The sequence below is a fragment of the Lolium rigidum genome, chromosome 4, assembly GCF_022539505.1.
Source record: "Lolium rigidum isolate FL_2022 chromosome 4, APGP_CSIRO_Lrig_0.1, whole genome shotgun sequence".
NCBI classification, from domain to species: domain Eukaryota; kingdom Viridiplantae; phylum Streptophyta; class Magnoliopsida; order Poales; family Poaceae; genus Lolium; species Lolium rigidum.
Window position 1 is genome coordinate 85,326,979 of NC_061511.1, and position 27,290 is coordinate 85,354,268.

Consider the following 27,290-nt stretch of genomic DNA (forward strand, 5'->3'; position numbering starts at 1 on the left):
ATATTAGTTTTTTTTAAGTAGGAGGTTATATAAGGATATGGGGCATCACTCCTCATTGACGAGCTAGATGAAAGAATGAATTTACAAAACCATCTTGAGGATGTTGATGAGTCCAAAAAGCGACATGTTTTTATTACATAAACATATTTTTTTTCTCACTACATGCTCTATCTAGATTTAACTATGTCATAGATGTATGGTTACAAGTTATGACTCATTTTCATGAGAGATTTTTCATAATTAGTAGTTTTAGTAGGACTTTAGTACTTTTACTTATCTTTGGGTGTGTGTAGGTGATATGAACCTTTATGGATAAAACACCAAGAAATGAGCCAAAGGGAGGCAATGTTGAGAGGTTACACGCACCATGATTAGCCATTTCAAGGGTGGAAAGAAGTCAATTTATTCATCACAATATAATAAATATCCAAAATTATAGTGTTGTAGCCCTCGTCCATACGAATTAAACGATCCAAAAGAAACACCTAAATTGGAGTTCGTATGAAAAAGTCTGAGCTCGGCCCGAAGTGCAAGCCCGACCCGGCCCGCCCGGGATTTTCGGGTCGGGCTGCCCATGCCCAGCTGTAGGCGCAAGTATCGCCCTCAGGAGGAGTGAGAGGGGATATCGATGGAGGCGGACTATATAAGAAGGGTGGCAGCCATGCCGACGGACAAACATAGCGGGATGCGGCTGCCATCGCACAGAGTTTGGGGGGGTGCACATATTGAGTGGTTGGTGCAGCGAGCTCGCCGCATGCGGCCCCGATGGAAGGCAGCTTGTGCGGTCGCACCGAGATGAGCGAGCGAATGGAGGCAGTAGCGAGAGGGCGGAAGGGATGAAAAAAATGAAGGAAATTACTTACTGACCGGTGGGTCTCGTGCAAGATTTTTTTTTTCATCCCCAAATTTTTAGCTATCCGTTGTGAGAGATGACGGCTTTGTACCATAGAAGTTTCGCGCGATCTGCAAAAGATGCTCTTAGGGCATCTCCAACGGAGCGACGGAAATGAACGTTGAGCGACCGTTTGCGTCCGCCGTGACCGAAAATGCATCTGGGTCCTGCTCGGGCGACGCAAAGTGACCGGGCCGTCCGCGGCGACGCAAACCTGGCCCAAATATGCGCCAGGTTTGCGTCTCCGCGGTCGCGCCGAGCGTTCTCCTTTTCTTACCCGGTCCCGCAAGTCAGGGATAACGAAATCGAGCGCTTCGACTCTTTTTCCCCTTCTTTCTGCCCTAGTACGACGCCACCATCCCAACCCCACCCACCGCCGTCCCGCCGCAGCGGCGCAGTACTCGCCGTCTGCTCGGTTCTCGCCGCACGGGAGAGTAGGATCGTAGTCGGGGTTGGCTCCGGCGCGTACCTGCCGCCTGTTTTGGGGCTGTTGCCGGTTGCGCCGCCCACGACCTGTTCGGTCAATTGCGCCGGTATGTGTCTTACTCATGTTTTCGGCACTATTGTGCGCGGCCATTGATCCACAGTTCGTACCCACGCAGATGGGCATGTGGCAAATGATGGACAAGTTCCGCGCGGAGGTCGTTAACTCCTCTTCCGACGAGGAGTCCGATCAGTCCACGCAGACATTGACAACTACTGCGGCCTCCATGATCCACGAGTTCAATTCAAACCAGGGGCCGGTGCACCAGGGCTATACCTGGGCATGTGTCGGGCCGGGCTAGGCCCCGGGCTAGGTCGAGGAAAGCCCGACGTTGAAAAAGCCGGCCCAAGCCCGGCCCGGCCCTACCAAATACCCACCAAGCCCGTCAGGCCGCGGGCCGGACCGTAGTGTAAATTGACGTTTTCGGGCTACCCAGGTCCGGCCCGGCCCGGCCGGGCCGTCCGGCCAGCATTTTCCGGCCTAGGCCGAGTTTTTCGGGCCGGGCTTCGGGCCGAGCTGCCCATGGCTAGGTATGACCGGGGCTCTGTCAAGGGCCGCTCAAAAACCTGCCGCGAAGGGCAGCTCTGGCTCCACAAGGACTACTTCCACCTCACCGATCCGGTGTTTAAGGAAAAAATATTCTGGCGCCGGTATAGGATGTCAAGGGAGCTGTTCATGGTCATTCTACCGGGAGTCAGACACTACAACCCCTACTTCCAATGCAGGCCCGATGCAACATGTGCGCTAGGCTTCACCTCCTACCAAAAATGCTCCACGGCTATTCGCATGCTATCATATGGAATGGATGCTGATATATTCGATGAGTATCTTCGAATGGGTGAGAGCACCTGCCTTGAGGCCATGTACAGATTTTATCGAGCCGTGATTTCCGTGTTCGGAAAGCATTACTATAGGGAGCCAACTGTTGAGGATACAAGGCGGTTGTTGTCTATCAACGAGTCTAGAGGATTCCCAGGAATGATTGGCAGCATAGATTGCATGCACTGGGAGTGGAAGAACTGTCCATTTGGATGGCAGGGTCAGTACAGCGGGCATGCGGACGGACGGACTGTCATTCTTGAAGCTGACATATCTCAAGATTTATAGATTTGGCATTCATTCTTTGGCATGGCCGGTTCCAACAATGATATCAATGTGTTGCACCGATCATCGGTTTTCAACAGGCTCATGCAAGGTAAAGCTCCCCGGGTGAGCTACGAGGTCAATGGAAATGAATATGACAAGCCATATTATCTTGTTGATGGCATCTATCCTGACTGGGCCACACTGGTGAAGAGTGTCCGTAATCCAAACTCCGAGAAGACGAGGAGGTTTGTCAAGATGCAAGAGGCTTGTAGGAAAGATGTGGAGCGCGAATTTGCTATGCTCCAAGCTCGGTGGGCAATTGTCCGTTACCCGGCAAGAACATGGTCGCTGAAGACCATGCATGAGGTGATGACATGCTGCGTGATCATGTACAACATGATCGTTGAGAATGAGCGTCCTGATGGCCGCAATGAGAGCCATTGGGAATTCCTAGGTGAGCTGGTTGCGCCACTTCCTGGGGCTTTATCTTGAGAGGACTATCTGCATATGATGTAGAAGTCACTGACGAGACCGTGTGCAAACGGTCGCAGACGGATCTGATTGAGCATCAGTGAGCATTGGCTGACCATGAAGACCTTACCTAGAATAATACCATCTTATTTTCATGTAGACTTTTTAAACTTTAGATGTAATGTAGAATTTATCTGATATAGAACACTCATATCGATAAAATGGTTTGAACTATTTACTAGAAAAAGGGCACCCTGCCCTTTTTTATCCAATGTTGAATCGACGACCTATCTATAAAAAAAAGAGAAACTTTTTGGATTTGAAGAAAAAAAAGAATAACTATGACTTTGTTGTAACTCTTTATTTTGTTGTTTTCAAACATCATAATTCATGCCGACGCGGAAATGCGTCGGGCAGCTGGAGGCATCTCCAGGTGCAAATGGATGCGCGGATAAAAACGGTCTTTCTCGCGTCCGCCGCGCGACAGAAACGAACGCAATCGAACACCGATTTACGTCGCCCTGATGGAGATGCCTTAGAGCATCTCCAGTCGCGTCCCCCAAACCGTCCCCCAAAGCGCGCCGGATTGAGCGTTTGGGGGACGTGTTTTGTTCGTGCCGCGTTTGGGGGACGTCGCTCCCCAGCCGCGTCCCCCAAACGCCGCCCCCAAACATTTAAAATAATTTTTTTAACACATAAACCATTTATATCAAATGTAGCATATGAAAAAAATGTTTTCGAGGATTGTTTTCAAATTAAATTACAACAAACAATAAAACAAGTAATCAAATATAATAAAAAGGGCTAGATGATACATCAAGGTGCCACGGTATTTCCTTTGATCCTCCACAAATGCTCAACGAGATCAGCTTGAAGTTGCTCATGCACATTGTCGTCACGGATCTCGCGTGCATGACCACAAAATCAGCAAAATCTGCAGGCACCTCATGATCAACCTCCGCGAGAGGTCCTTGACACTCATATGGACCAACATGTGACCTAACATGATTCTTGCGGTCATCCTCGATGATCATGTTGTGCATGATCACACAAGCCTGCATCACCTCCCACATTTGGTCGTGAGACCAGCTTAGAGCAGGGTACCGGACAATGGCAAATTGTGCTTGAAGCACACCAAATGCCCGCTCGACATCCTTCCCGCAAGCCTCCTGTCGTGTAGCAAACCGAGAATTCTTCGGACCTGATGGATTCGAGATTGTTTTGACAAAAGTGGCCCATTTTGGATATATACCATCGGCTAGATAATAGCCTTTGGTATATTGGTGGCCATTGATCTCATAGTTGCATGGTGGAGCATGCCCTTCCACTAGTCCGTCGAACACCGGAGACCGCTCGCAACACGTTGATGTCATTGTGTGATCCCGCCATGCCAAAGAAAGAATGCCAAATCCACAGGTCATAATCTGCCACAGCCTTCAAGCACCACACTGCAATATCCATGACGCCCTTTGTATATACTTTGCCAAGCAAACGGGTAGTTCTTCCATGCCCAGTGCATGCAATCGATGCTTCTAAGCATTCCAGGATATCCTCTGGCAGCATTTTGTGCCATGATCCTTGCAGTCTCTTCCTCAGTTGGCCCTCTCAAGTAGTATTTGCCGAACTTTCCCACCACAGCTCGACAAAATTTGTACATGCACTCAATGGCAGTAGACTCACTCATGCGAAGGTAGTCGTCCCGTGTATCGGCAGTGCTCCGTATGCAAGCATCCTCATGGCGGCGGTGCACTTCGAATGGATGAGAACCCGAGAACGCCTACGGCGTCGAGCTTGAGCTTGAAGTAGGGGTCGAACTCTCGAACGCCGTGGAGGATATTCATGAACAGGCCCTTGCTCATCCCCGTACCGGCGCCGAAAATTGTCGCGCATGTGTTTCCCCGTCGGCGAAGTAGTCGTTGTGCAGCATGGCATGCCCCTCCATCCTCTCGCCGGGGCTTCGACTTCCTTCTTCCCGGCCTTGATCCTCCGCGGCGCGGCCTCTTCCTCTTCTCCGCCTCGGCGTCCAAGCATGTCCCGGAGGGACGCGATGATCGAGCAAATGCTCCCGCAGGTCGTCGTCGAACGCTTGCTCGTCCTCCGGCAGCACAGGGCAACCATCTCATCGTCGTCGTCCATGGCTAAAGCAAAATCAATGGTTAAAATTGCGCCGAGGCGACGACGCAACAAACAGCGACCAATCGCGCCTACCCGGCAAGTCGTCGAGCACCTTCCGTGCGCGGAGGTGGGGCGGATTTGACGGCGCGTTCGGGAGGCGCCGGCGACGCGGCGGCGGCGGCACGACCGGCGGGAGCCCCGCCCGCGACAACGGTGCCGACTCGCGCAGCACGGATCGAGCGCCCAAACGGCCGGGAAATCCAGCGGCGGCGGTGGGGTGGGAGGCGCGGGAAGGAAGGAGCGACGAGAAAAGAGGCGCGAACCAACGGTTTATGCAAATAGTCGCCGACATGTGGGAGCCCGCCTCGCTTTCGTTGTGTCCGGCGTCCCCGGTGCGTCCCCCGTGGGACGGGGACGGGCTCGGGGCGCCGGACACCGTATCGGGGCGCGCCGGACAAAAAAGGGCTTTGGGGGACGCGGCTGGAACGCTTTTTTTGTCCGGCGCGCCCCAAATCGCTTTGGGGGACGGTTTGGGGACGCGACTGGAGATGCTCTTAGACTGCGTTTGGATGTCCTGTTTTATTTGCGCTCTGTTTTTTAGTTAAACTGTGCTCTTAGACTGCGTCTGTGTCATGGTATCGTCACGGCATATGCCATAGGGTGGCTAATCGAAGGGGCTCCTGAGAGATCTCACGGCGGTATCCGGAAGCGGGTATGGGCACGAGCGACACGGCGACGTACCCAGGTTCGAGGCCCTCCGGTGGAGGTAAAACCTCTACTCCTCGCTATGAGTGTATATGGTAATCACACAAGACAATGGTGCTCCTAGAGCCGTGTCCGGCCGGCCCCGGGAGGCTAAGGGAGACGAAGGTCTCTCTCACAGGGCAGCGCTGTAGGTAGGTGAAAGCAATAAGTGATCGATCGTCCCTGCACGAGAGGGGTAGTGCGGCTTATATAGGCACCGGCACTTTACATATAAGACCCTATAGTCTACTAGCCGGCTTGGCCGGCTCGGCTTCCGCTCCTTCCCGAGGCGGTGACGTCGGGAGCCGTTGAGGCGTCATGGCCTCGTCCCATCCGGCTGCTTGGTCGGCCGGTATGGAGAGGAGGTGTCTCTCGCCGCCGTCGCCCACCGTAGCCTCGTACGGCGCGTCGTAAGCCATGATGGCCTGTCCGGCGCGTGGCACTATTGCTCCACAGGTGCCCGCGCTTTACGGAAGATGAAGTCGCCGTGGACTTTGGGAACCCGGATCACCAACCCGGTTCCTTCCAAGTGCAAGACTCGCCAGCCTCGAGTCGGTCCGAGGCACTGCACCCCCGCCGGATATGGCTTGTAGAAGCCGGCCCAGCTGGCAGCATTGGCGGCCGTAGCCGGGCCGACTAGGACTTGGAGCCAGCCGGCTTCCGGACCAGCCGGCCACGGCGCCGCCGCGCTGCTCCTCGGCTGGCCTTTGCCGCGAGCCGGCCGCTGGCCAGCCGGCTGCTCCGCGTCCATTGCCCTACCCGGGTCTTCCCCCCGACATTAGCCCCCGAAGCCGGCAAGGTCCTGCGTTTAGAAGGACCTAGGCAGGTTTTCCCCGGCTTCTTGAATATATTTGACGGCACCCGGAGGGGCCGACCGAGGATTTCCTTTCGGCCGGCCGCGCCCTCATCCGGCTCGTTCCCGCTGGCTGCTCCCAGCCGGCCGCTTTTACACTTGTATAGTTCTTTGCTTTCTCGCAAGATTTGATGGCGCCTCCGCCTTGCTGAAGAGTTTTGGTTCGAGTGGAACTTTTGTCCGGCTCCGGCTTGCTGCGCGCCGGGGTCTCCGCCGCTCGGGCCCTGCGCCCGACTTGACCGGTCCGACGCCCTGCCCGGGCCGTCGGTTCGTCCGGTCACATCAATGTTCCTCCGGATTCGGTGCGGTAGTGGGCGACGTGGTGTGGCGGTTTCTGGTAACGGTAGCGGTCGTGGGCGACGTTAATGCGCAGAAGATCCGGGCGGCGTGGCCCACGAACGCCACTTGGAGGCCAACCGCCCGCGGCAGGAGGCTATAAATGCCGCGGGGGAGGGTACCGAGGCGGCACTTGCTCACTTCTTCTCCCTCGCGCTCCTGCCTCCATCGCTCTCCGCTCGAGCTTTTCGCTGCTCCGGCGAACGTCTTCCGCTGGCGAACCCCGGCGAGCGAATCTCCACCGATCCGCCGCCGTCGCTCCATCAATCCGCGCCACGGGGCCGCGCGTCGCTCGACGGAGCGTCCTCGCCCGCCGTTGTCGCCGCCGCGGTCGCAAGGTTCTTCCTCGCCGTTCCGCCTCTCCCGGTCATCTTCTTCTTCGGCCTCGTCGATGGCGTCCCCAGCCGGATCATGGAGGGGCTCCTACATGCGCGAGGACGACATCGAGCGCCAGGTGCGCCTCCGGCGGATCCCGCGGTCGGTGATCACGCGGGCGCCCGGCGGGGAGTTGGAGCCCAAGCCGGAGCCCGGCGAGCGCGTCGTTTTCGGCGCGCACCTCGACCGCGGGCTGGGCTTGCCGGCTTCGACATTCTTCCGGCGGTTCCTCGACCACTTTGGCCTTCAGCCGCATCACCTGCCGGCCAACGCGTGCGTCCTCTTGAGCTGCTACGTAGCGTTCATGGAGGCTTACGCCGGCCCGTGGCCCGACATCGACTTCTCGGAGCCGGCTCTTCTACTTGAAGGCCCAAACCACCGAGGGCCGCCGCGGGCCTCGTGGCGCCGCGTCGATCTACACCCGGCCCGGTACGCCTTTCCCCAAAATCCCCACCGTCGATTCGGTGAAGAACCGCAGCATGTCATTCTTCTACGTGCGCAACGACGGGCGCTCGTTGACCGGATCAACTTGCCGGAGTTCAACCCGGCTCCTCCGAGCCGGCCGGATCAACCGGAGCCACAACGCCCGCTCGACGGATCGGACCGCCGAGGTGAACCCGCTCCGGGACTTTCGGGGACAGCCACCACCGGCGGGCTGACCGCCGAAGATCTCCTCTCGCACCATCGCCGAGCGCCGGTGCTGCCGCTCCGTATGCGCTCCCACAAGATCGGGCACATGTCCGGCCGGTTCGATCCGAACCGGACGTCCAAGGCGCCGCTCAACAAAGCCCGTGTGGCCAGCCGGGTGAACCACATCACCAAGGCGAACCTAACGGAGAGCTGGAGCTACGGGCTGGTGCCTTGCGACAGGGAGCATCCGCCGGCACGGGTAAGTCTCATGTCTTTGCCATTTTCCGGCTTGCGGCTGCGAGGCCGACTTCCTTTTTCTTCTGCCGACTTCCGGCTTGTCATATGTTCATGTTTTTTCTGTCTTTCTAGCTTTTTGAGCGCCAGAACGTCGAGGACGGCGACCCGGCGACGAAGAGGTGGACGCCGGATCACGTCGATCCGGCCGACCAGGCCGGCGAGCATGCCGGCGACGACGACCCGCCGCAGCGCGCTGATCTAGGCGGCCGGGGGAGCACAATCCGCCCCCTTCACCGGAGCAGCAGGAGGAGGAGGAGGAGCCGGCGATGTCCGGCACGGGGCCCATCGCCGCCGTGCCTCTGCGTGCGAGGCCGCCAAGCACCACGGCGACTTCGGCGCCCAAGGGTACGAAGCGAGCCGGCTCCACCGCCGCCTTGGAGGCGAAGGCGAAGAAGCTGCGCCGGCAGCTCGAAGATGGTCCCGGAGCAGGCCGGGTGAGTTCTTTCTCTCCTTTTCTTGTTTGATTCCTTTTCTTTCCTTACTTTTATGCTTATTGTCTCTCTCGTTTATCCGGCTAGGGCCCCTATCAAGTTTGCCCGGGCGGCGGCTCCCGGCAAGCTCCGCGCGTTACGTCGCCGCTTCCCCGCCAGCAGGAGGGAGCAGACGCCGCAGCCTTCCTCGCGCGCACCTACACCGTCGCCGCCCGCCACGGGGCGTCTTCCTTCGCCGTGCCGCCGGCCTCGCGCCCGATCGCGGCACGCGGGCTGAGCCGACTCGCCGAGGCGACGCTGGACGACATGTTCCCGGCCGGACTCGCCCTTCCGGGCCCAGCTGCTGGGGCTGGTCTGGGAATGCCGCCGTCGACCGGAGACGGAGCCGGCAGCTCCGCACCGCCTGCGACCGGAACCGGAGCCGGGAGGGCTACGCCGCCCACGATCGGAGCCGGAGCCAGGCCGAGCGTGGTGGTGCTGGACGAAAGTCCGGAGGAGGCACCTCAGGCGCCGGAGACGACTGGGCCGGCTGGGCCATCCGCCGCGCCGGAGCGACGCCGCCACCGCAGCTCGACGACGGAGGAGCCGGCCCGACAGGAGCCGGCAAGAGACGAGCCGGTGCGCACGGAGGGCGCCGACTCGCGCGCGCCGGTGAGGACGGGAACCCCAACGGCGTCACCGCAAGGCCTCGCACGTGGCCAAGGGCGCACTTCTTCTTCAGTGCCGTCCGCCTCCGACTCCAGCCTCGGCTCGGCTGCCACCATGGAGCGGGCGTGGCTCCGCGCCGACTCCTACGAGGTGACCAGCCGGGAGGGGAACCCCGGCCAAGCATCGGTGGAGATGTTCTTCTCCAGCCCCGCAGGCCAATCTCAAGGCCAGGGCAACCGAGGCCGCGGCCAACGTCGCCAAGGTGGAGGAAGCCAACAAGGTAAGCTTCGACTGTTTTTGATCTGATTATTATCCTGGTAGCCCTCCGAGGCATGGGCCGGCTGCTTGGAGCCGGCACGGGTTTCGCCTGATCGACTAACTTTTTCCTTTTTCCTTAGGCTGTGGCGGATCGGCGCACCGCTCCGTACAACCGCGCCGTGACCCACTACCACAAGGCCAAGCCGGACCGGGCCGACTTGGCCCGCGAGCCGGAAGCCGCCAAGGGTAAGCTCTATGCTTCTTTCGACTTGATGTCTTGTTTTCTTTCTAATCTTGGTTGGCTGACATTTCTTTCTCGGCCGTCTTGCGCTTGAAGCCGCCAAGGTCCCGCAGCCGGAGTCGGATCTCCGAGCCGCCGCGACCGCTGCGCCGTGAGCGAGGAGGCGGGCCGATCCGCCGCCCGCAAGCTTAAGCCGGCCGATCGAGAGCCGACGCGGCTGCGCTCGCCGGAGCAGTAACCACCTTAAGGAGCTTGCTGCCCTCAAGAAGGACGGGGAGGAGAAGCCGGCGGAGCTGAGCAGCGGCCGGGACGAGGTGGAGAGGCAACGGCTTGCGCTTCAGAGGAAGTCACCACCAAGTCCACGGAGCCGACGGCCACCGCCAAGCGCCGGACGGAGGGGATTGGCGCGCTTGATCGCGGCTTGTCGGGTGAGTGCCTCTATGTTTCCTTCCCTTTGCCGGCTTTCGCTGTCGGCTGCCGGCTTAGGTTGGTAGCCGGCAGCTGAAACTTATCTTTTTTCGCTATCTCCATCTTCGGGCTGGGGGCGTCGGCTCGTGCTGGCCGCCGCCAGCTTTTGCTTTGCTCCTTCGAAATCTCGACCTGGGGGCAGTCGGTTCGTGCCGGCCGCCGCCAGCCTTACTTTAGAGCTTCGGAATCTCCATCTTCGGCCGGGGGCGCCGGCTCGTGCCGGCTGCCGCCGCCTTACTTTAGGACTTCGAAAATTTGCATTTTTCAGCTTATTTCGGCTTTTGGTGGTTTCTGACATGCTTCTTCCCGCAGCGGCCTTCCTAGAGACGCAGGATGCGGCCTTGGCAGCCGTTGGCGTTGAGCGCGAGTCCCGGAGGCAGGCGACTGGCGAGGGCAGCTCGGAGTACTTCAGCATGGAGGATCACCTGGCGTCCATGGCTGCCCGCATCGAGCCCATCACCAAGCTCGGCCGGGAACTTCGAAGGCGGCCGAAGAGCCGGTGCCCATGCCGTGGCCTCGAAGAGGCGGCGCCGCAAGATATCTCTCGGCCTCATCGCTGCGATGGAGCGGGCGCCGGACCGTTTCCTCGACCGGAAGGAGTCGGCCACGCGCGCCGGTGCCGACATGGCGCCGTCCTTCGTCCTCTCTTGGTACAACGAGGTGGACCCGGGGCAGCTTGAGTTCCGGCGAGCCAGCCGTGGAGGACAAGCTCCCAGCCGATCTCAAGGCCGCCCGCCTTGCTCGAGCCAGCGCCATCGCCGAGTTCGTCGACAAGACCCTCTTCGTCGCGGACCCGAACCCTCCTCCGTCCGATGGAGAGTACATGGACGATGAGGAGGCGGAGGACGTGCCTGAGGACGACCCGGCAGCCGGCTCCACCGATGCTCCTCCAGCTCGGCGCTTAGTTTACTCCGTCTCTTGATTGTTGCTTTTGCCAAGACAATTTATCAAATCCCCGGGATGCCGGGTGCATATGTAAGACAATATAATTATCCTTTTATTAAGGCACACTTTAATGTGTTTGTTAATCATTTGTGTGCCGGCTTGCTTTCTTTCGACTTGTTCGCTTTTTCCTATCCGCCCCACTCTTTGGCTGTGCTCTTGCCTGGCCGTACGTCCGACTTGCGATCCGTCGCCGGATCAAGAGCGGGCCGCCGAGGGAGGCCGACAAGCATTTCCGCCGAACGAGCTGAATTCGGCAATCCGACACTTTATGAAAATTTGCAAGTCAATTCGCTTTTACTCTTTCCCTTAGTCGTTTTTCGCGTGCCGGCTCCCTAGGCCTTACTCCCGCCAGCCGGACAGCCGGGTTGCGGTCTGTAGCTGGTTCGGAAGCCGGCTGTCGGAAACCGGATCACGTTACTGATCCGACCGCGTGAGAGGGTTCAAGCCAATTGGCGAAACAAGGTAAAGTACGCGAAAACTTGTCGGAAACGGCGCTCTTGGCGCAAGCTTTTTCATAACTTACAAAAGGGATACAAGGGATACATACATTCCTCGTTCTCATGTGTAAAATGGGCGGAGCAACCCGACATTCCAGTGGACGTTTAGTCTCCTCGTCAGCCTTGTCCGGCTTGTTTTTCTTAGCCTCTTGGGCATCTATGAGATAGTAGGAATCATTGCCTACCGCCTTGCTCACGATGAAGGGACCCTCCCATGGGGATGCTAGTTTATGCCGTCCGGCTGTCCGTTGGATCAGCCGGAGCACTAGGTCTCCTTCTCGGAATACTAAGGTCTTGACCTTCCGACCGTGGTAGCGACGGAGGCTTTGCTGATATACGGTTGACCCGGACTCGGCCATCAGCCGGACCTCTTCAACCAGGTCGACTCCATCTTCGCGAGCTTCTTTGGCTTCAGCCTTCGTGTAGAGCTTGATTCTTGGCGCGTCGTGCTCGATATCGCCTGCAGGACGGCTTCGGCCCCGTATACGAGGAAGAAGGGTGTGAACCCGACCGAGCGGTTTGGCGTTGTGCGCAGGCTCCACAAAGACGCCGGGCAGCTCTTCAATCCAGCAGCCGGCCGAGCGCTCAAGCGGCTCCACCAGCCGGGGCCGGATGCCGGCTAGGATCAAGCCGTTAGCCTTCTCCACTTGGCCGTTGGTTTCCGGGTGTGCCACGGACGATAGGTCCATCCGGATCCCCATTTCTCCGCAGTAGCGTTTGAAGATGCCTTCGGCGAAGTTGCCGCCATTGTCGGTGATGATGCTATGCGGGTAGCCATATCTCACGATTATTTCCTTGAGGAATGTGACGGCCGTGGAGCCGTCCAGCCTTCTTGATTGGCTTGGCTTCGATCCACTTAGTGAACTTGTCAATCATCACCAAGAGATGAGTCATGCCGCCTGGGCTGTTTTGAATGGGCCCACCATATCCAAGCCCCATACGGCAAATGGCCAGGTAATGGGGATGGTCTTCAAGGCGGAAGCCGGCGTGTTCCTTTGCTTGGCGAAGCGTTGGCAGCCGTTACACTTCTTCACCAGCTCTTCTCGCGTCTCCGAGCGCAACCGGCCGCAAAAACCGTGCCGGAAGGCTTTGGCCACTATGGCTCGGGAGGAGGCGTGATGGCCGCACTCACCCCGATGGATTTCCCTTAGGAGTTCAATCCCTTCAGCCGGCTCGACGCACCGCCGGAGCACCCCACTTACGCCGCGTTTGTACAGCCTCGTGGTTGATGATTGTATAGGCCTTGGCCCTTCTCTCAATCTGCCCGGCCCGGACTCCGTCATCGTGCAAGACACCGTCGGTGAGGTAGGAGAGGAATTCTTGTGCCCATGAAGGTACGCATCTTATCTCGAATACGCCGACCAACATGGTCTCCCGCGTGGGAGCTTCCGGCTTCGATCGCATGGTCGCCGGGTTCGGCTTGCTAGCCGGCGGGTTCGGCTTGCTAGCCCCCGAGTGTGGCGATGAAGCCCCCGGGTTGGACCGAGAAGTCCCCGGGTTCGGCATGGTAGCCGGCGGGTTCGGCTTGTTAGCCCCCGACTTGGGCGATGAAGCCCCCGGTTCGGCCGAGCAGCCCCCGGGTCAGCCCGGCACGAATATTGAATCCGAATCCGGTGATCGGTATGATGGACGGCTTCTTGATAACCGCTAAGGCGATGCCCGGCGGAATGGCTTGCCGGGTTGAGCCAATCTTGGACAAGGCGTCGCCCGCCTCGTTGTTTGCTCGTGGCACATGGTGGAATTCGCAGCCGTCGAAGAAGCCGGATAGCCGCCGGACATGGAAGCGGTACGAGGCCATGTTGGCGTCCTTCGCGTCCCGGCCGCCGCATGCTTGTCGTATAACCAAGTCGGAGTCGCCGAAGCAAAGTATGCGACGCACACCAATCTCCTTGGCCAGCTTCAGCCCATGTATGAGCGCTTCATACTCCGCCACATTGTTGGATGCGGCGAAGTGGATCTCGCAGGACGTAGTCCAGCCCGGTCTCCCTTGGGAGAGGTGATGACGATGCCGGCTCCCATGCCGTTGCGCATCTTCGAGCCGTCGAAGTGCATCTTCCAATGTGTGGAATCCGCACAGAGCGGCAGGTGATCGCATCTCAGCCCGGCCGACGAAGAAGTCCGCGAGGATCTCGCGACTTGATGGCCGTGCGTGGCTCGTAGAGGATGGTGTGGGCGGCTAGCTCCAGAGCCCACTTGGCAACCCGGCCGTTGGCATCCTTGCCGCCGATGATTTCCGCCGCAGGCGCTCGTGGCAACCACCCGGATGGGGTGTTCTTGGAAGTAATGCTTGAGCTTCTTGGCTGCCATGTAGACACCGTAGGTGACCTTCTCGGTAGTGGGGGTAGTTTTGCTTCGACCGGGAGAGCACTTCGCCGAGGTAGTAGACCGGGCGCCGGACCAGCCGCTCTCTGTTTTCGACTCTTTGCGCTCCACCACCAGACAACGCTAACCACTCGGTTGGTGGCTGCGATGTACAACAAGCATCGGCTCCATTGAACCCGGCGTTGCGAGGATTGGCGCGGTTGAGAGCACGCGCTTTAAGTCACGGAAGGCTTCATCCGCCCGCGGTGACCGTGACGAACTTGTCCGCCTTCCTCATCAACCGATATAGGGGCAAGTGCCTTCTCCCCAGCCGGCCGACGAAGCGGCTCAAGGAAGCCGACAGCCAGCCGAACTTCCGGACGTCCTTGAGGCACCGCGGCAGCTCCATCTTCTCAATGGCACCGATCTTCTCTCGGGTTGGCTTCGATTCCTCGCCGAGAGACGAGGTAGCCCAGAGTTGGCCGGCCGGGCACGCCGAAAGTGCACTTGGCCGGGTTGAGCTTCATCCGGAATCTTCGCAGATTGGTGAAGGTTTCTCTCAGGTCATCAAGGAGGGTAGGCATCTCCTTGGTTTTTACAACGACATCATCCACATATGCGTGAACATTTCCGCCGATTTGATCCTCGCAAACACTTTTGCATGCACCTTTGGTAGGTGGCGCCGCATTTTTCAAGCCGAATGGCATAGTCGTGTAGCGTAAGCCCCGTACGGGGTAATGAACGAAGTCTTTATTTGATCATCCGGATTCAAAGGAATCTGGTGGTAGCCTGAATAGGCATCTAGAAAAGACAACAGCTCACAACCGGCGACCGAGTCTATGACTTGATCTATGCGCGGCAGGGGAAGGGGTCCTTCGGGCACGCCTTGTTCAGGCCGGTGTAGTCGATACACATGCGCCAGAGCCGTTCTTCTTCAAAACCAGGACCGGGTTCGCCAACCAGTCCGGGTGCAAGATTTCCATGATGAAGCCGGCAGCTAGGAGCCGGCGATTTCTTCACCGATGGCCTTCCTTCGTTCTTCGGCGAAGCGCCCGAGAGGCTGCTTCACCGGCTTGGCGTCAGCCGGACGTGGAGGTGGTGCTCAGCCAACTCCTCGGCACACCCGGCATGTCTCTTGGAGTCCATGCGAAGATGTCCCGATTCTCACGGAGGAAGCCGGTGAGCTCGCTTTCCTATTTCTTGCTCAAGCCGGCACCGATGGTGACGTACTTGTCCGGCCGCGCCGGTCCAAGCAGGATCTTCTTGGTGTTGTCGGCCGGCCGGAAGTGAGTCGTCCCAGCTCGGGCTGCCTCGCAGCCGGCATGTCCGTCTCGCGCGGCCTTGGCGAGGGCAACGGCGTCGTGGATGAGCTGCTTCTGCGTGGCGATGACCAGCTGTCCGGGCCATCTTGGAGCTCGCGTGGCGCAGCCCATGGAGCGGCGATAGTCGCCGGCTATGGTGATGACCCCCTTTGGGCCGTGCAGCTTCATCTTTAGGTACCCATAGTGGGGCACCGCCATGAACTTGGTCGTGGCCGGCCTCGCCCAGGAGCGCGTGGTAGGGACTCACGAGGTCCACCACCTCGAACTCGATTCTCTCGTGCGGAAGTGGTCCGGCTTCCCGAACATCACCTCCAGCCGTGATCCGGCCGATCGGCCGGCAGCAGTGGCCCGGCACGATGCCATGGAAGACGGTGGGGGTGGGGCGCAACTCGGCCTCCCGGATGCCCAGCCTTGCGGGCGGTGTCGCGGTAGAGGATGTTGATGCCGCCGCCGCCGTCGATGAGGACGCGCGAAAATCGCACGCCGCGCCGAGTCGTGCCGATGGTGGGGTCGAGGACCATGGCGTAGCTGCCCGGCTTCGGCAGACAGCCGGTGTGTCGCGGCGATCGAAAGTGATGGCCTCGCTCGACCGGCTTAGGTACCGGGGGACCGGCGGTATGACCGCGTTGACCTCGAGGGAACGGCTCGCCGGGCTCGTCTTGTCCTCGGGCTCGGAGGTGAAGATGATGTAGGTAGCATCTTCGGCCGATATCGGCCATGGTGCACTTGGTTAGCCTCGTGGTGCTCGAGGTTGGCGTTCTCCGCGCCGCCTTGGCCACCCGGCCCGCCGGCCGGAGGAGGCGGGGGTGGAGGGGGAGGGGTTCGCCGCTTGTCGCCCGCTTCATGAAGTGGCAGCCGCGGGTGGTGTGGTTGGAGGGGTTCTTGCCGCCGTGATACTTGCACGGCGAGTCGAGCATCCGCTCGAAGGTGTACTTCGGCTTCCATTGCCGGTCCTGTTTGCTTCGCGGCGGCCGCCGCCCGCCGCGTTGTCCGACACGGCCGCCACATGGGCGGAACCGTACCGGCGGTCCGGCTGGTCGCCGTGACGCTTGCCGCGGTAGTTGTCCCGCCGGCTGCCATGCGAGCCGCCCTCGGCCGGCTTGTGCTCAGCCGGCTTGTTGTCTCGTCTTGCCGGGGCTGGTGAAACGTCGCCCGGCGCTTTGCCGGCTTCCTCGCCCGCCGCAGTACTTGTCGGCGATGGCCATCAAGGCGGCCATCGTCTTGGGCTCGCCGCGGCGTAGCTTGTGCCACAGCATGGTGTTGGGCCGGCAGCCTCCCATGAAGAAGCTGATGGCTTGCATCTCGTGCACGCCCTCGCAAGAGTTGCGCATCTCGCACCAACGCGTCAGGTACGCGCGATCCGTCTCATCCGGGCCCCGCTTGCACATCTCAAGCCGTTGAGGGCGACCCGGCCGGCGATAGGTGCCGGTGAAGTTGCCGATGAAGGCGGCCTCGAAGTCCAGCCAGCCGTTTATGCCGCCGGCCGGCAGGTTGTTGAGCCATGTGCGGGCGGAGCCGAGCAAGCATGAGGGGGAGTAGCGCACAGCCCAGCCGCTTGTTGCCCCGAGAGATGCCGACCGCGGTGGAGTAGTCCAGCAGCCGGTCCTCCGGCTTGGCGGTGCCGCCGTACTTGGGCGTGTCGCGGGGGAGCCGGAAGCCGTCGATCACGGGCTCGTTGGCGATGCGGGGCCCGAAGCACTTGGGGCAAGCCGGCGCTCCTCTTCCGCGATGCGGGATTCGATCAGCCGGTCGAGGCGATCTCTCGGCGCCGGCAGGCTCGATGCGCGGGCCCGGCCGGGAGTGGGCCGGCCGGCGAGCGCCGCCGGCTTCCGGAGCCGGCCGATGTGGGCGTCGAGGCTCGGAGTCTTGCTCCCGGTTCCCGCTTGGTGGGGCCCGGCCGCGCTGCCGCCGCCGCCCGGTTGGTGGCTCGGCCGGCTCGGGGTTGCGCGCGTGGCGCGGGAGTCGCTGCGCCGGCTTGGTGCCGGGGAGGCGGACTCGGCCGTGTCCTCGGCATTGCCCGCGGCACCACGAGCGTGAGGAGCCCTAGGGTCTCGGGCGTACTCGGGGTCTTTCGACCGCTCGTTGGCAGCCTTCACCAAATCAGCCACCCGCGCAGCTCCGGCGGCGTAACTCTTCGCCTTCGAGGCGGTGCAGCTCTTCTGCGGCGGCTTCGGCCGCGAGCATGTTCTTGTCGGGAGTGTTGTAGATGGGCAGCTCCATGGATGGAGCCGGCTCGTCCGCGCCGTCACGGTCGATCTCGGCGCCTAGGTCGCGGCCTCTCGCGGCGGATCTCGGCCGGCTCGACCGGGGTTGTCGCCGCCCGGGGTGAGGCCGTGGGCGTGGTTGTACTCGCGCTCGGGTGATGTCCCACCGGCGCTAGCAGCAGCCAGCTCCTCGGTCCGCTTGAGGAGGAGCACGCGGTGCGCCTCCGTGTCTGCGCTCGACGGCGGCGGCGTCGGTGCCGGCGCCGGTGGTGAGCGGGGTGCTCGGCTTTGCCCGGACTTGCTCCAGCCGGGACGGTGGTGGTGGCGCCTTTGGGCCCGAGCCGGAGGCGTTGGGGTCGACGTTGCGCTCCAGTTGGGGCCGCGGGTGCGCGGGTTCTTGGTGACTTCCTCGCCAGCCATCATGACTTGCACGACGGCGGGCCGGCGGGAGCGCCGCCGCCGGCTCGCGGAGGAGGGCTAGCGCAGCGCAACACCTGCCGCGGGTAGCGCGGCGGTGCGACGGTGGCGACGTAGACGTCGTGGCCGCCGAAGGAGATGACGCGGCCGCCGGCCGGGAAGGGCCGGTCGGCGAAGCGGCCAGGCCGTTGTCGCCGACGCAGCCGAGGGAGCCGAATCTCCGGATCAAGCCTCGAAGCGACTCGCTCGCCGGTGGTGATGGTGAGGCCCGTCCGGATGAAGACACCGGCCGAGGATGCCGAAGGCCCCACGGTGGGCGCCAAATGTCGTGGTATCGTCACGGCATATGCCATAGGGTGGCTAATCGAAGGGGCTCCTCGAGAGATCTCACGGCGGTATCCGGAAGCGGGTATGGGCACGAGCGACACGGCGACGTACCCGGGTTCGAGGCCCTCCGGTGGAGGTAAAACCTCTACTCCTCGCTATGAGTGTATATGGTAATCACACAGTACAATGGTGCTCCTAGAGCCGTGTCCGGCCGGCCCCGGGAGGCTAAGGGAGACGATGGTCTCTCTCACAGGCGCGCTCGTAGGTAGGTGAAAGCAATAAGTGATCGATCGTCCCCGCACGAGAGGGGTAGTGCGGCTTATATAGGCACCGGCACTTTACATATAAGACCCTATAGTCTACTAGCCGGCTTGGCCGGCTCGGCTTCCGCTCCTTCCCGAGGCGGTGACGTCGGGAGCCGTTGAGGCGTCATGGCCTGTCCCATCCGGCCGCTTGGTCGGCCGGTATGGAGAGGAGGTGTCTCGTCGCCGTCGCCCACCGTAGCCTCGTACGGCGCGTCGTAAGCCATGATGGCTCGTCCGGCGCGTGGCACTATTGCTCCACGGTGCCCCGCGCTTTACGGAAGATGAAGTCAGCGTGGACTTTGGGAACCCGGATCACCAACCCGGTTCCTTCCAGTGCAAGACTCGCCGGCCTCGAGTCGGTCCGAGGTACGCACCCCGGCCGGATATGGCTTGTAGAAGCCGGCCCAGCCTACGACGATTGGCGGCCGTAGCCGGGCCGACTCAGGACTTGGAGCCAGCCGGCTTCCGGACCAGCCGGCCACGGCGCCAGCCGGCTGCTCCTCAGCTGGCCTTTGCCGCGAGCCGGCCAGTGGCCAGCCGGCTGCTCCGCGTCCATTGCCCTACCCGGGGTCTTCCCCCCGACAGTCTGGATGTTCTGTGTTAGTTGCGCTCTGTTTTTTAGTTAACCTTTCTCAGACATCCATACAAAATCAGCAGAAAAGACGAAAATGCCGAAAAGAGAAAAGATCAGAGAGAAATATCAAAGTGGAGTTGGCATGGACAGGAGACCAGCTCCAGCTGCACGAGCTCGCTACGTGCCTCCCGATCGCGGAGGCCGGGCCCCTACCAGTCGCTCTCTCAAAACAAATACGTCGTGCGGCAATCACTGTCCCGTGGTCGTGGCCGTGCAGAAATGCAGTTCCCCGTTTGGTGCGTGTTTTGGTCTTGTCCATGTGCTTGTTCTCTTGGTACACGTGTATGTTGACAGTAGCGGTGCTGGGACCATAATATTGTGACGTGAAACTCATATTATTTACGTATTTTTAAGGGTGTGCCTATGTCTCAGTTGACTGAGATTTTTTTAAGTCCCAGTTAACTCAGAAAAGTGCAACTACAGTTCAAAGAAAAGTGCAACTCTGTTTAGTTGCATATTTCTGTCAGAAAAGTGCAATTGCACTTTTTTAATAGAAAAGTACAACTCAAAGCATATTTTTGTAAGTAACTTAGACTTAAGAAAATCTCAGTTGACTGAGACATAGCAAAACCGTATTTTTAAATCTTTCACAGATTTTTCTGGAGATTTTATTGTATGGATACAAAGGATTTGCCCACTTTATGTAGTTATTTGACTACGCATAAACCCTCTGGCTACGCCAAACGTCAACATATTAGTTATGTGTTTTTTATAAAAGGTATTTTAAAAGATTTATGTATTACAATTCAACCTCTACATAATTAACAGCCGCACAAATTCAGCAAAAAATAAAATTAAAATAACGTACTAATACAAGTAATATTTAAGAAACTGTATAGCCTTAAGGCATATAGTTTTTTAGGAAAAATTTCAGAATATAAGGTGTATTGCGTTGCTCCGCTTGTATGAATACTATAGAAATTTAATAAAGTTTTCTTATCCTATGCAAAGTTCTTTATTAGCTCATGTCAATTGCCTAGTGTTAAACCTAGTCAAACATGATGTAATTTTTATTAAATGTGTGTTCTTTAATTTCGTGCCAGAAACTATATGGCTTATATCCCAAAACGGAGGGCATTGTTTATGTCTATTCTTAAACATTGATACTAGTAGTACATTGGTTGATAATTCTCTACCTTTCATTCGTCGTAATTCTGAAGTGATAAACTCCAAGGTTAAGTAGAATTAGAGGAAACGGAATACACGAGCAGACACGTACTCCCTCCACGAATAAGTGTACATCTACGAAATAAGAAACAACTTAGTTCTCTCTCATTTTTTATGAGTCTCGACTCTATTAATTGAAGAAGAGGGATGATGATTGGTGGTTGAGGTGGAGGAGAGGAATGAGGATTGGAGGATGGAGTTGTGGAGTGATTACGAGGAGTTAATTGCGTTAATTAACTGCATAGGTACTGTAGATGTAAAAAATTTTGAAATAAATTTTAAATCTAGAAGTACACTTATTTGAGGACGGGGGAAGTAGATTAGATGGCTTTTACATTAATGTTGCAATCCGAGAAAAAAAAGAAAGACCAAAGAGAAAGAAGCACCTTGGCCTACTTTTTTATTTTTACATATTATATAATTATATAAGAAGTTTAGAAACAAAAACTTAATTTGGCTCCTAAATGCATATGCTCTCTTTAATATTTAGAAACTCAACTCAAGCGGGAAATCGAACCTTCTTGGCCTAGAACAAGTAAAATTAACCCAACCGCTCAGTTAGCACTTAGTTCTCAGTTATATTCGAGATCAACCCTTGGCTTAGTTTTACCTTTTTATATATTACTATATAAGAAGTCCAAAAACTCAAGCACCCCCTCCAGAAATCGAACCTAATTGGCCTAGAACAAGTGAAATTAACCCTACAGTTAGCACTCAGTTCTCATTTATATTCGAGATCAATCTTGTTGAAATCATAGTTTAAAAAACCGAACCTGTGATCGACCGGTGAGGTGATTGGTTCACTGGTTCGCTGGTCGGATCACCGGTTCATCTGGTTCGATGGTGACAAAAAACCATTAGTTTTAGTTAAAATTTAAGCAAATTTTGGAGAAATTGACCACAAAAGACATATATGGAGTATATTTCAATATCTAATCACAAAACATTGTGAGTCTAAGTGGCATCGTGTATTACGTGGTGCTATTTCTCCCTAGCTAAAGGTTTATAGTTCAATTTCTCCTGCGACATCTCTTTTTGCTGGTTTTTTGCTGATTGGACCAGTAACTCTTAAAAAACCGGTGATGCCGTCGGTTTAGGTTTTTTCGGTTGAACCACCGAACCGGTCTGGTTTTTAAAACTACAGTTGAAATCCATAAGGTCCCAACAAGGAGGGAAATCCACTTAGATTTATCTAGATACGCATGTTAATATGTAGATATATTTATTTTAGATAAATTAGAGTGTTTTATTTTGGAACTCAGATTGTACCCTCCAAGTGAACTTTGTCAAAAATTACCGGGCACAAAAGTCGTCGACAATCCCACGTGTAGAGTAATGGATCCTGAGATTGTTAAGAGTTGCCGGTCGCAGAGTCGTGGAATCACGTGATCAACTAGGGTTGCCTGTCACTCGATCCAATATCGATTTCTGCGCGCCCATCATCTCCACTAACCATTCACATCGGCATCAGCTACAGCGTTGCTTTGTCTTTGCATATATCGGCATCTTGTTGACGCGAGGAAGCCACGCTCGTTCGCTCGCTCGCTGACCGACTCTGCAGGCAGTAGCTAGCTAAGCTAGGATCCATCAATGGCGTCGAGCAGGGCAATCTTGGCCCTGTGCCTCCTTGCCACCGTGCTGTGCCCAGCCCTGTCGAGGCCGCGGCCGCTTCCGAACTTGCCGGTCAACGGCCCTCGCAACCTCGCCAACGGCCTCTCCTATGACTTCCACGCGGACTCGTGCCCGGACCTAGTGGACATCGTGTGGCCGATCGTGGAGAGCGCGGTGCTGGGCGAGATCGCCATCGCCGCCGGCCTCCTCCGCATCTTCTTCCACGACTGCTTCCCCCAGGGCTGCGACGCGTCCGTCCTCCTGACGGGGGCCAACAGCGAGCTGGATCCTGCAGCTCATCGAGGACGTCCGCGTCAAGGTGCACGCCGCCTGCGGCGCCACCGTCTCCTGCGCCGACATCCTCACCCTCGCCACCCGCGACGCCGTCTTCGTGGTACGTGCGCACCTCTCGTCTCCTCTCGTCGCTGGTAGCTACTGTACAACAGCAAAAGTCAAGGCACCATCGATCTGCTCCTACCTAGCTAGCTCAGTCGCGAAATGAATGAACTTTATGCAGGCCGGGCAGAGCGAGGTGTTCTACTTCTACGAGATGCCGCTCGGCCGGTTCGACAGCCTTGCGCCGGCCAGCAGCGGCGACGTCTTCGCCCTCCCGCGGTCCGACGCAAACGCCAGCGTGCTCATCGACTCCTTCAAGACCCGCAACCTGGAGCCCATCGACCTGGTCGCGCTCTCCGGAGCGCATACCGTCGGGAAGGCGAGCTGCGGCAACTTCAACAACCGCTTCTCCGAGGACTCCGACTTCGCCCGGAAGCTCGCCGCCAACTGCTCCAGCGACGCCAACCGGCTGCAGGACCTCGACGTCACCACCCCCATCGTCTTCGACAACAAGTACTTCAGCAACCTGCTGGAGGGGAAGGGGGTGTTCACCTCCGACCAGGTGCTCGCCACCGACGGCCGCACCCAGTGGGCGGTCCAGGGCCTCGCCCAGAACAAGTGGTGGTTCTACTCCCAGTTCCGTGACTCCCTCGTCAAGCTCAGCCAGTTCCAGCCCAATGGAAACGTCGGCGAGATCCGCAGCAAGAGCTGCTTCGTCACCAACGGACAGAGCTCACAGCTTGAGGAGGGCTTCGCGGCATCTGCTTGAGTTCAGTGCGACGGTTTTGTTTAAATTCCATGTAATAAGTGTTAGCTAATCTACAGTGTATCATCTTCTTCTGCGACCCATCCTCTGATGATGATGGCTCGCCACACCACACGTTTGAAATAAGGAATTCTCATGACATTGCCATCTTAATAAAAAGTCTGCTCGCATCCTACAGGGACCAGCTTGGCTGCCATCGAGCACCGAAAGCTCATGTTACCTAGATATCCTAGTGATTCACATCATGCCATTCATGGCATCACGTGCTACTGTCTGCTACATCACCTTCTCCACTATCTTCAGCAATTTACGGCCGAGAACACGGAAATCCGGCTTCTAGCTGTAGATGCACGGAAGCAAATTTGGTGCACATGAGCACCAGTGCTCCTGGTTTTTAAAATATTTGAAAACTGTATATCTACGTTTCAAAAAATTGTCACATTTATTCCGTGAATACATACATATGTCATGAATACTTGTGCAAAATTTCGTTAGAGATTGCATTGTATTTTGACCTACAGGAAAAAAACAAATTTGTTGCTACGTATAGTGGTATATATTTGTTAGAAATTTGTCTTTTTTGTATAGCTCAAAATACAACATATTTTTCTACAAAATTCACAACGTATCTTTGAAATGTTTATATGTATGTGAGTATTTAATATCATTTTTTTTGGAATTCGAAAAATATAATTTTTAGAAAACAGGAGCACTGGTGCTCATGTGCCAAAGACACTTTTCGTAGATGCACCTGCTACCTAAAAATAATTTTTCCAAATGTTAAAAAGTTAAGAGAAACTATTCGAGTATATTTATATATTTTTAGAAACAAGTGAAGGGCTTCAAAGGACCCAGACATCACGTGCCACTGTCTGCTATATCACCTTCTCCACTACCTAAAAATAATTTTTTCGAAATGTAAAAAAAACTATTGGGTACAACTTATATATTTTTAAAAACAGGTGAAGGGCTTCAAAGGATCCAGACATCACGTGCCACCTGTTACATCACCTTCTCCACTATCTTCAGCAATTTACGGCCGAGAACACGGAAATCCGGCTTCTAGCTGTAGATGCACCTGCTACCTAAAAATAATTTTTCCAAATGTTAAAAAGTTAAGAGAAACTATTCGAGTATATTTATATATTTTTAGAAACAAGTGAAGGGCTTCAAAGGACCCAGACATCACGTGCCACTGTCTGCTATATCACCTTCTCCACTACCTAAAAATAATTTTTTCGAAATGTAAAAAAAACTATTGGGTACAACTTATATATTTTTAAAAACAGGTGAAGGGCTTCAAAGGATCCAGACATCACGTGCCACCTGTTACATCACCTTCTCCACTATCTTCAGCAATCTACGGCTGAGAATGTGGAAATCTGGTTCTTAGGGTGCAGATGCACCTACTGCCTTTTTTTTCTTCCAAATGTTAAAAAATTCAGAGAAACTATTCGGGTACATTTCTGTATTTTTAAAAACAAGTGAAGGGCTTCAAAGAATGCAGACATCATGTGCCACTATCTGCTACATTAGCTTCTCCACTATCTTCAGCAATTTACGGCCGAGAACGCGGAAATCTGGCTCCTAGTATGCAGATGCACCTAGTACATAAAAATATTTTTTCCAAATGTTAAAAAATTAAGAGAAACTATTCAAGTACATTTATATATTTTTAAAAACAATTGAAGGGCTTCAAAGGACCCAGACATCACGTGCCACTGTCTACTACATCACCTTCTCCACTATCTTCAGCAATTTACGGCCGAGAACGCTGAAATCCGGCTCCTAGGGTGTAGATGCACCTACTACCTCAAAATAATTTTTCCAAATGTTAAGGAAAACTATCCGGGTACATTTATATAATTTTAAAAACAAGTGAAGGGCTTCAAAGGACCCAGACACCATACCTGGCCAACAGGCCAGGCAGCACGCGAAATAATCCTGATATAGTCCCGGCCTGGCCCGTGACGTGTATGAGCAGCGGCATGGAGCACGCGTGCTAGACCGGCACGGCTACCTGCAAAAACAACATATGTGGTGTGCGAACCTGGCACCTACACCTTCAGCTCCCTCTACTAAACCACCAGACCACCAAAGGGTACGTCATACATCTGGATCTTCGCCTTTCTTAATTGCTTTCTTGAGAATAGACCATTGGTTTGATGGCAATGCACGCGGAGCGCATGCTGCCCACCCGGTTTCGAGTCTTGGGCTCAGCAGGGTGCTCAGGAATTTTCTTCTATAAAAAATACCAATGTGTGCTATCGCCTGGGTTGGTCTCGTTTTTTTCTTAATTGCTTTCTTGGTGAGCCAACGAGAAACAACACACCGAGAAAAAAACACACATGGATCAAATTCGGGCCTCAAGTGCTAAACATGCCGCGTGCCGGCCCAGTAGAGCCTGGGCCATGCCCATGCCTCGAGGCCAGGCCCCCGTGCTGGCCCGGCACAGCCCACCAGGTAAAGGGCCCTCGCATGTCGGGCCATGCCAGGCCCATGAACGATGGTCCCGGGCCGGTTCCTTGGCCAGAAACTGCTTTAATTAGTGTCGATGGGAATACATATTACAAAAAAGGATCTTGAAGATAGGAAAAAAGAAATACAACATAGTCTTTCGAAACTGCATACATGACACTAAAACAGAAAGAAAAACACGCGGGTCCTCCACCAATGTCGATCTAGAACTTCAGAGCACGACCATCCACCCCACCACCAGGGACTATGCCCATTGCGGTGAAATGGACGATGGCCACCGCATTGAAGCTTATGAGGGCCTCACTGATGGCTCGACGGCTTTGTGGTTGCAGAAGGGATCGAACCGGTGCGTAGTCGGCGGCAAAGCTCGGGACGGCCGCCCGCGTGATTGCTTTATATTTTTCTATTCAGGGACCTTCGTGTAAAATTTCTTAGCTCAACACCATCTCAGCTCATACAACCACCAAACAAGTTCTTTGACCTAGTACCGGGCATGGGAGTCTTAGCTAATAGACATATTAAAGTTGCAGCACAATGCCCCATATGTAAACAAGGCTGTGAAGACATCAAACACTTACTATTCACCTGCATGAGAGCAAAGGAAGTGTGGAGAGCTCTTGATTTATGGAGATACATTAAGGACTTGTGTCGAGTCATCGCTCAGGCTCGGTCATTCTAGAAGAGATTCTAACTAGCCCATCAAAACAATCACATGTTGGTTTATTAGGTCTGAAGGAAACCATACTGGTTGCAGGTTGGTACATATGGTGGCATCGCCGTGAAGCGGTGAAAGGGGAGAGTGTTGCCAATGCAAAAAAAATCAGCATTCTCGATACATGCGATCACAGCAAATTATGGTGCAGCGACAAAGGCTACAGCTCCTAAGGTAAATGGGTGGATTAAACCACCTTCAAAAACCTATAAACAGAATATTGATGCAAGTTTTTTCCTATCGGGAATAGAGGCAGCAGCAGCTGTAATTAGGAATTCAAAAGATGAAGCAATTGTAGGTGGTGCTTGGCCGTTGGCTGACATCGTGGATGCTCCTACAGACGAGGCAATATCATTAAAAAGAGGACTAGAGTATTAGAGAATTTTCAGTGCTCTCCAACAATTGTAGAATCTGACAATATAGAAGTGGTGTTGCAATGGGGAGATTGAGATTTGGACAATATGGACTGTTTTCAGATTGCTCAAAGGATAGGTGGAATTTTGTTCAAATATTGTCCTAGAGATTTAAATATGGTAGCTCACAATTTAGCTAGACATAGTTTTGATACAAATCAGGTTATAGTTTGGGATGGTGATCCACCAGACCATGTGCTCCGGTAACTGTGTTTTAAACTCGGGCAGCAAGTTTCTAACACACTCTTTTTCTTACCAGGGTATCGTAGGGGACTGGAAGATTTTTAATGAGGCGACTTACGTGATTATTAAATTATGTTTTACCCTCAAAAAAAAGAAACAAGTTCTTTGACTCAGCATGGGTGAACAGACCCGACGCATCAAACACATGTAAAATCTGATTCCAGCTTGTGTAGGATGAGCTAGTCTCAGCTCGGAAAGGCAGTCTAAACTAGACCGACCTACCAAACACATCCAAAGTATCGCGGAAAAATAAATCTTTTCATTTTGTATAAAACGAAAATAT

At 55.6% G+C, this 27,290-nt stretch overlaps 1 pseudogene; it reads left to right on the forward strand.

Moving 5' to 3' along the window:
* Positions 1-21,949: 21,949 nt before the first annotated feature.
* LOC124708052 lies at positions 21,950-23,300 on the forward strand (annotated as a pseudogene).
* Positions 23,301-27,290: the final 3,990 nt, after the last annotated feature.